The sequence below is a fragment of the Haemaphysalis longicornis genome, unplaced genomic scaffold (genome assembly GCF_048455015.1).
Source record: "Haemaphysalis longicornis isolate Haplotype H1 unplaced genomic scaffold, Haemaphysalis longicornis Haplotype H1 scaffold_7, whole genome shotgun sequence".
Taxonomy (NCBI): domain Eukaryota; kingdom Metazoa; phylum Arthropoda; class Arachnida; order Ixodida; family Ixodidae; genus Haemaphysalis; species Haemaphysalis longicornis.
In genome coordinates, this window is record NW_027526422.1 from 67,723,262 (window position 1) to 67,732,190 (window position 8,929).

Here is an 8,929-nt window from a genome sequence, read left to right on the forward strand (position 1 = left end):
GGGGTGGAGAGTCGCCTTATTTACATAAAACTTAAGCAGCAAAGGCCTGGTCTTCTTAAAAATATGCTGTTGGGCTGGTTGGTGCGTATCGCTTGAAGAAAAAGAGCGCTAAAAACACGACAGAAAAACGAGAAACAGATGCGCATGTGTCTCGTCGTTTTTCGTTTTTGTATCGTGTGTTTTAGCGCTCTTTTTCTTCAAGGTCTTTGTTATTCTTTGGGTGTTCTGCAATAAATCTGTACGCGCACGTCGCAGTACGAATTATTTTCGCTAGTATAAGCAGACGCTGTTCTAACCGCACTTGTTCTACGTGTGCTTGTGGCAAATATATTTAACAATAAAACCTATACGTATGCAGGCAGCTATTGATTTTAAATACTCCGTGCGAGAACAGGCAGCCCACAGGTGAACAAAAATAAAAATGAAACGTAAGATGCTTCTTAGCTGTTTTTAACTGGGTACATAACGAGAAAATTAACACCCCCATGCTGTAAACCCCTTGTTTTTGTTTTTGTAAGCTAATGAATGCGGTGGGGAGCAACTCGATTTTCTGGGACCTTTTGCGAGGAACATACAGTATTGTACTTGCGACAACGGATAAAGTGGTCAGGATTTCAAGTGAGTGGGGTAGAAGAGGAGGGCAATCTTTGCTTCTGTCCGATATTTTATGAAGTGAGCGTAAACAGAAACTATTCGGAAGTTTTTCTTGCATCAGTTACAACGGAAGCAATGGACGGCTCTTCGCATGTGCTGCAGTTCAGTGGAAGTGCTATTCTTCAAAAAGCATCACATTCCGCCAAGGCTGCGAAAGGTCACCTATTACGTCTGCAATGGCTTGGAAACGGTACCAATCTAAAAATTGCAGGTTCCGTCGGTAGCGTGGCCGAGCGGTCTAAGGCGCTGGTTTAAGGCACCAGTCTCTTAGGGGGCGTGGGTTCGAATCCCACCGCTGCCAGAGGTTTTGGCTTTTTGGAGCTTGCTAATGAAATTTGTATTAAGCGTTTTTTGTAGCGAAAGTCGACATCTTACTGCTTCTTTTAGCAACTGGGATCATTATCGTGGTTTTACACAAGGAAATGTTTGCAGCCCAGGTTTAATAAAAGAAATGTCAGGCCTGCGATGAATACCATACCTTAACTGCGGCCATTGAGGTAAAAGAGGAAGCTTTGTAGCACCTATCGCGCATTTTTTATGCACTGTTCTCGGTTAATGCCCCGTAATACATTTTTTTCGCTCTCGCCTGGCATCTTCAATTCGCTCCAATATATAACGGTATCGACTCCTCCCTGTCGGTAGCGTGGCCGAGCGGTCTAAGGCGCTGGTTTAAGGCACCAGTCTCTTCGGGGGCGTGGGTTCGAATCCCACCGCTGCCAGATTTTTTTTCTTTTCGTTATGCAGGACGCTGCGAAAAAGGCGAGAGAAACCCCTCAAACAGGTTTCTCCGCTGCAGCCGGTCTCTCAATAAGAATGCTTTACTGTTTGCCATTTCCCTTTGAAGCAAATGGCGTAATAAAAATGACAAGTTGCAGGCTTCAATCCCGTTTCAAATTCAGCAGTAAAAACCAGGGCAGGAAGGCATGTAACGGATCCAGTACGCACGCCCGTGTACCCCCCCCCCCCCTCGCCCCCCCTACGAATAAACACACGCACGCCCAATTAAGTCATTAAAAGAAATGGCCACGTATATGCTCCTTGCGTTGCAAATGTCGCCGAAAGACGATAGTCGACTGGCGCCCCTGCCAAGGGAAGGCCTGCCTTGTCTTTCCCGCTCACCTGTCATGCTGCTCCTGTCCCGTCTCGTTCCTCCCAAGATAACACGCTAGAGGTTTGCCTAAGCCAATTTAAATTTGCCGCGTTGTACTGCTTCAAGTCGGGTGTCTCGATGCCAGCGCCACCGTACAGCGCAGACGCGTGTGAATTGAGGCATTCTACTGCAACATTTATAGAACAACGACGCCCTACTGCACGAGCGTTACAAGCGGAACGTGGATCCTATCTACACTCTTAGGCAAAAAGGACTAAAAGTTCGTCCTTTCGGGGACTAACGGCGTCTGCCACAATCATTAGTCCCTTTGGGGACTAACTGCGAGGGGACGAACGGTTAGTCCCCCACCTGGATGGTCCGTTCCGATACTCCCCAAGGACGAACTGCGTAGAGTGCAGAAAAAAGAAAAAAACGCCAGCACCGGCAGGGATCGAACCCCCGACGCCCGGAATTCTACACAAGGAACCCGACGCGCTATCCGCTAGACCACACCGCCGGATGGTGACTGCGGCAGATAATATTCAAGTGTACAGGGTGTAGTTCTGTGCATAACGAAACATCCATTGCAACTGGTGCCCGAATTTCTATCTGTGCAAGCGAACGTGACCGCGTTTTGCGCCTTGCGCTTAGCGCTTTGCTAGGTTTAGGGACTATTGCTCAGTTCGATTCGAAATAGAGCCTCACAACCATAGTTTTTTCGTAAATAACAATCAACTCGTCGTCGCCTAGTTGAGATAGGTAGCTGGGCGATCGGACGACTCATTTGTTTCCGCACAAATTAGCGCAAGCTAAGTGCTTTCTTAGTGTTCGATACATATGTTAAGTGCTCTATGTAACGTATGTGAAAGGTGTCGTCTGTGTGAGTGTCAGAATAAGGAAACATGCCATATTTTCCTGCATCGGCGAAAGCGAATCAATTGGTGTTGTTTAGCCTGAATTCTCCAAATTCGCGTCGCTAGACGATTGCGACCGCGAAATGCAAGCGGGTTTTACAGCAGTTGCAGCATTGTCATAGCTTTGGTGCCCAAGGCAATTATGTACCGAGTGTAAAAGATAACTTCGAGACGCTTACCTGTAGCGAGCATTTTTGTTTTGCAGTTGTCATCAGCAATATGCGTTTTTTCTAGTCTGTTAAACATATACATATTCATTACGCTCAGGAATCCACTTTTGCTACTGTCACTAATTTTTGAGTTACTGTTAAGGCGCTTGAAAGCTTTCATTGGCCGTTATTATCTCGCACGAATCGAATGCAACACAGCGTATCAACATAACCTCACCGAGAAGCGTATGACAATCGCGCTTCGCCGCTCCTTGCCATTACCCGCCGCTCTACTAACCCTAGGCGATTTTCTTATAACTAACATCAATATTTTCTCCCGTGGCACCATCTAAAGCACCCAGTGACTGCAATGCCTTGTGTTTTGGAAATATAAAACTGTTCGCAGACATATGCGCGAAAGGGCAACGACGGCGCCATTAGGGGATTAACGACGCAGCAAAGAGACTAACTGCATGCGTTTCGTCTTCCCGTTACTCCTTATAGATCGGCGGGGACGAACAGTTAGTCCGAATTTATGCACACGGCACGTACTCTGCCGCAGATACTCCCTTTGAAGATGAACGGTCGCCCGCGAAGACTAACGGCTGTATTTTAGTCCCTATTTTAGTCCTTTTTGCCTAAGAGTGTAGTGGAACCTTTCATTAATATTGCCGTTTGATTTCGTAAATGCCAACATGAGGTAGCGCTGTGAACAGCAGGCGACGGTTTTCTGCCGTTGATGTAGATCTAATTTGCTATCGCAAAAACAAAGCATCCAGAATTTTCTAATAAAGAAACACCGCAAATATCACTTTTGTATTGAGTTTGTGCCTTATATTTGGTAATGTCTGTTTTTTTTTTTTTCGACACTGTCGACAAGTATGAACGCTGACACTGGACTTAGACGTTTAGACTTGGCAGTGAGTATATAAGACTATTGCGCAGATTTTATTTCACTTTGGCTGAATCGAGTCACAGACAGACTGGCAGACAGACCGAAATTTCAGCGTTTAAGTGGCCCAAGAAAGGCTATCGTCTTTAAAAACACATCAGGCGCGCTTAAATTAGAATCGGCAAGAATTACATACAGCTCTGCTGTCTTAGTTCGAAACAAAAATTTATCAGCCTTCTTTCAAGGTGGTCAGAGAAAAATATGTTTAGGAATTAGGCATCCGACCTTGTCCCTGTGCGCGTGCGTCTGTGCTTCCGTGTAAGGCGGAGTTTAATTCAGAAGACCCAAGTTCCGGTCAAGACAACGGGGCATTGGACTAATGGGGAAATATCCGCATAGTAATAATATTTAAGCGCGTAACCCGTAAATTTGCGAGTTTGTATATAATGCTCATTATATGGCAACTTTTCCCCCAAGATACGCCCATGCACATGGGCTATTTGTGACGTCTCAACTTTGATGGCGGAAAATTGATTGATTTATTGTAGGGTGACGCGCCGACACAACGCAGGCGATGAGGCGCGCCGTAGTGGAGTGCTCCGGATTAATTTTGACCACCTGGGGATCTTTAACGTGCGCCGAAATTTCGAACACACGGGCGTTTTTGCTTTTCGTCTCCATCAGAAAAGCGGCCGCCGCGGGCGGGAATCGAACCCGCGACCTCGTGCTCTGCAGCGCAACGCCTTAGGTACTGAGCCACCGCGGCGGGTGGAAAATGATCCAGGCGGAAAATGATCCAGGGTGATGGTATACTATACCAGACTGCGAATTTGTAATCCACAGATTTTGTGCTACTTCGCACATGATTCGCAAGCTGTCAAGACGCTGGTCTTGCCATTTATGCGATGTTGTTTTCTGCCTTTAGTGTCGGAAGCAGTCTCGTAGTCGTATGGTACAGAGAGAGAGAGAGAGGGGGGAGGGAGAGAGAGAGAATAATCTTTAATGGTACGGCCTTTAAACAGTCATAAAAGGCACCTAGGTTGCTACACCAGATGTATGAGGAGAAATATTGATGAAGTGATGATGATGACTATGATGACGATGATGCGCTCACTTATGAAGCCTTCTTTAAAAAGTCTGATCAAGACCTGTACTTCGCAGGAAACTCAATAGAGTTTTTGTCGCTCGGGATGATCGTGTTGAGTTAGACCAGGGGCCTAACGCACCACTTAGGAGCTCTAGAAAGCAGCTGGCCCGTGCAGGAACACGAGAAGGGATGTCCTAGCTATTGTATACTGCGCACGTTCACATAATGCGTGGTTCAAGTCCTCGCGCACCTCACAAAGAGTGCAGAGGGGAGGAAGCGGCCTGTTTGTTTTTGAAGCGAAAATGACTTGTGTAAGCGACATTTGGCCGCACGCGGTACAGTCTTTCAACACGACACCCTACTGAGGCAGCGCCCTTCTGCAAGCCAGGGTAACGGACATATATCGCGCATGGCTACTGTACATAAAGGAGATTTCTTCTACATATCCGCATGTATCTACACCTTGCGTGTTCGGTCGACAGAGCATTGCACCACCTTTGTCTAGACGTTGCCTTCGTGTTAAGGTAGGAAATTCCTTCCTCCATAGTCAATACCCTGCCGACATTTTCTGCAGCGGTGGACGCCGAACCGGTGACGCGTGCCACCATACTACTTGAATGTACATAGCAAGGGAGCGAGTTGCGAAGGTTAAATGAAAAACTTAACCGGATATCTTGGACTAGCCGATCTTTGCGAGAACTTTTGGATGAGTAGTACTATTCTAGAACCAATTTATTTTTGGTGGCTAATAACCTATATATATAATTTAAAATTGATAACAAAGGCAGTTTTTTTTTCATTTATCTGGTGTACAGTTGCCGGAGCTTGAACAGCTTTATGAAGTCAAACAAAATAATACCATCAACCTCAATTCTGATCCGTTTTGGTCAAACAATACCTACGTAACAGCACACAGAGAATTTGCGCCCAGACAAAAACTTATATAGTGCGATTTAGTAACGTAATTGACTGGCCTAGTTGGTATTTTATTATGTGCAGTCACTCCTCTCTTTATGTACAGCACAGTATGTACAGTACAGTACCTGTACTCTACAGGCACTGTACATTACAGGGACTGTTCAGTCCCTGTCTTTTTTTGCGTTGAACTGTACATAATTATATAATGCGAAAGCTAAGATTGTTTTATACGAACCGTGAGCATACCACGACCAACTTTATATAGTTGGTCGTGGAGCATACATAATCTTATAACACCATATAAACGCACAAATTGTTCAGAATATCCGTCGCTTCTATCCGCCGCGTAGCGGAAACTACATTTATTTATACGCATCATAGCTTTTCCATTACCTGCAATGAGAAATAGAATAAATTATAGCTGAAAGAGGCGTGCGTAGTCACATATAGATTGCGTAAGGGGTCCCTCAGATCAACAGAGGCTTTTTCTTCCTGTTTTCGTAAGGTGTACCGGGCGAGGATATGAACAGACAACCACGCAGTTGGCTGCACAAAAAGGTGCCACGCGTATTAAGTTATCAGTAAAGAATATCTATTGCGATAAGGAAATAGCTGTTGTAAATGGCGCGCGGCGCGGCAGCCGTAGAGTTCCCGGCGGCTCTGCACGAGCGGAAACAATTAACGCCACCGATAGAAATAGGCCACCTGGAAATGGCATGCACGCAGCTTACACATAGGAAACATCGGCACATGTTTGTTGGTGAGTGCTTATGTAAGGAATATAGAATGCGTATTTTAACGCATACGTGCATCCAGCCAGCAGTAATTAGATGGCCAGTAGCGTCTAGCGTCGAGCGTTGGCATCTGCAGCAGCTAAGCGGCTCCTAAAACAGCCGACAACTCAGAGAGAATAAAATTTTCTCCGGACACTATTGTGACGGGCACCCTTATTATACACGTACACACGTGGGCACAGAAGCCGTGCAATTTTACCATGAGGCAGAGACGATTAGAAGGAGAAAAATGGTGTGGAGAGCATTTGCCAGGCATTCTCAGATAACGAATGACAACCTACCATTGTCCCTATTGAAGATAGTGAATGACAGCTGCATCTTACCGGTACTCCCATACGGGCAGAAACGTGGAAGCTCACTAAGAAGGTTCAACTTAAATTGAGGACGACTCACCGAGCAATGGAACAGAAGATGATAGGTGTAACATTAAGGGACTAGAAGAGAGCTGAGTGGGTCAGGGAACAAAGGCGTCTTAAGGACATAGAAGAAATTAAGAAGAACAAATGGACGTGGGAAGGGCATGTAATGCGAAGGCAAGATAACCGTTGGTCACTAAGGGCAACCGAGTGGATCCTTAGAGAGGGCAAGCGTGGCAGAGGGAGGCAGAACGTTAGATGGGCAGATGAGATCAAGAAGTTTGCGGGGATAAATTGGTCGCAGTTAGCACAGGACCGGGATAATTGGAGATTAATGGGAGAGGCCTTTGCCCTGCAGTGGGCGTAGATAGGCTGATGATGATGTTAATGATGATGATGATGAATTCGCACTAATCATTCCCATCTGGCGTTGGCACCTGTAGCTCCAAAACGGCTCCTAGGGTGGCCTACTACGCAAATAGAGCAAAAGTAACGTAGTTCTGCTGATAAGAAATTTTGGGAAATTTTGGTCTGAACGGGAATGGAACTCGGGCCTCCAGTTAGCGAGTCTGGCACGCATCCCGCACACCACTTGGACTTCATGACTGCAGCTGAGTAGGCGCATGCGTTGGGGGCTTCGATTGGGCGGAAAACGTCGGCCACCGGTATACGCAGCACTAAGTAGAAGGTGCTGGACGTTGCTTGAAACGCTGTTAGCCCAACATAAAGGTAACTACACGTTAAGGCCGAATACAGGCAGACATACTCAGGTGCATTGGGTAGTGACGATAACAGCTGCCGTCAAAAGCTAGCTCCGGCTTCACAAATTCCAATTTGGTTGCCACGTCAACAAACCTACCCACAATTCTCACATAGGCAATTGGCAAATGCCAAAGACAGCTGTCGCCAGAAGCTCGCGGACTATTCACAAATTCCTGTACAACTGGGATGTTGACATCACGGAATTACCCCATACCAACTGAGTCGATTTCACCAGTCATGATCACAGCTGCCGTCAGAGGCTTACGGGCCATTCACCAATTGCCAATGGCTGTGAAGTTGGGACGTCATCACACCCACTCGAAGAAGCACTTTGTGGCTTTTTATTAGACATTAATGTTTTCCATTCACAACTCGTGCGAAGTTCTGAGGTGTCCTCGGATATTCTTTTTTTTTTTCGAGCCTTGCGCTTTTCTTTTTTTTGTTGTGACACTGACGGCGGGCACGTGCGATTCAGGCACGGAGAGAACTGACAGTTAAGCTGTAAAGAGCATGTTATCAGAAATGTGCCGAGTAAGAGACGTGCGATATCGCCAGCAATATAAAAGTTGGACGGGCACGCTGTCCCATGTGCGAAACGTGGCAGATATTTTTTTATTGTTGAGTTAACTTTTTTACCCTGCATTCTTTTTTAACACTGCAGCTGCGCTTACAGTTCTTCAGATATCGCCGTACGTATGGCAGAATGAACTACTTCACTGCGTCCGAAAAAAAAATTTACCAAATAAGAACGAAAACGCCGAGGAGTCATCAAAATGGCCAAATGAAGATTTGGCTTCTTTGTAAGGCTCTTTTTGGGAGACAGGAACCCTGCCTCCACTTCGTCTTCCACACAACGAGACGGGTGCTGTTAGAGACATCCAGCTCAGTCAAACCCCACCACCTCTCCCCATTTGAAGCCTATGCGGATTCCACCATAAAATAGTTTTTGTAGCATGAGCTACACCGGCCGAGGTTGAGCAGTTTCGCGTGGCTCCTGGAGAGCCGTGCTGCACATGCGCAAGGAGCAGAGACGTGTGTATGTATGTATGTATGTATGTATGTATGTATGTATGTATGTATGTATGTATGTATGTATGTATGTATGTATGTATGTATGTATGTATGTATGTATTGTGCCAGAGCGCCCGGCCCAAATTCGTTGCATGGGGCGACGCGCCGACCGCGGGACCTATTCGCGCCTCGACCAAACCACCCGCGGCCGGCAGGCCCAAACTTGCATCGCCGCAGAGTTGCGTCTCCTTTTCCCGTCCTGGTGGCTCGGCCGAAAAATACATCGGGCGAAACGGCCGGCG

General features: G+C 46.5%; 2 non-coding genes across 2 annotated transcripts; both read left to right on the plus strand.

Moving 5' to 3' along the window:
* The first annotated feature begins 873 nt into the window (after positions 1-873).
* Positions 874-955, plus strand: Trnal-aag (transfer RNA leucine (anticodon AAG)). The gene has a single exon. It is a non-coding gene; the product is annotated as a tRNA-Leu (tRNA).
* A 336-nt stretch (positions 956-1,291) lies between these two features.
* Positions 1,292-1,373, plus strand: Trnal-aag (transfer RNA leucine (anticodon AAG)). The gene has a single exon. It is a non-coding gene; the product is annotated as a tRNA-Leu (tRNA).
* Positions 1,374-8,929: the final 7,556 nt, after the last annotated feature.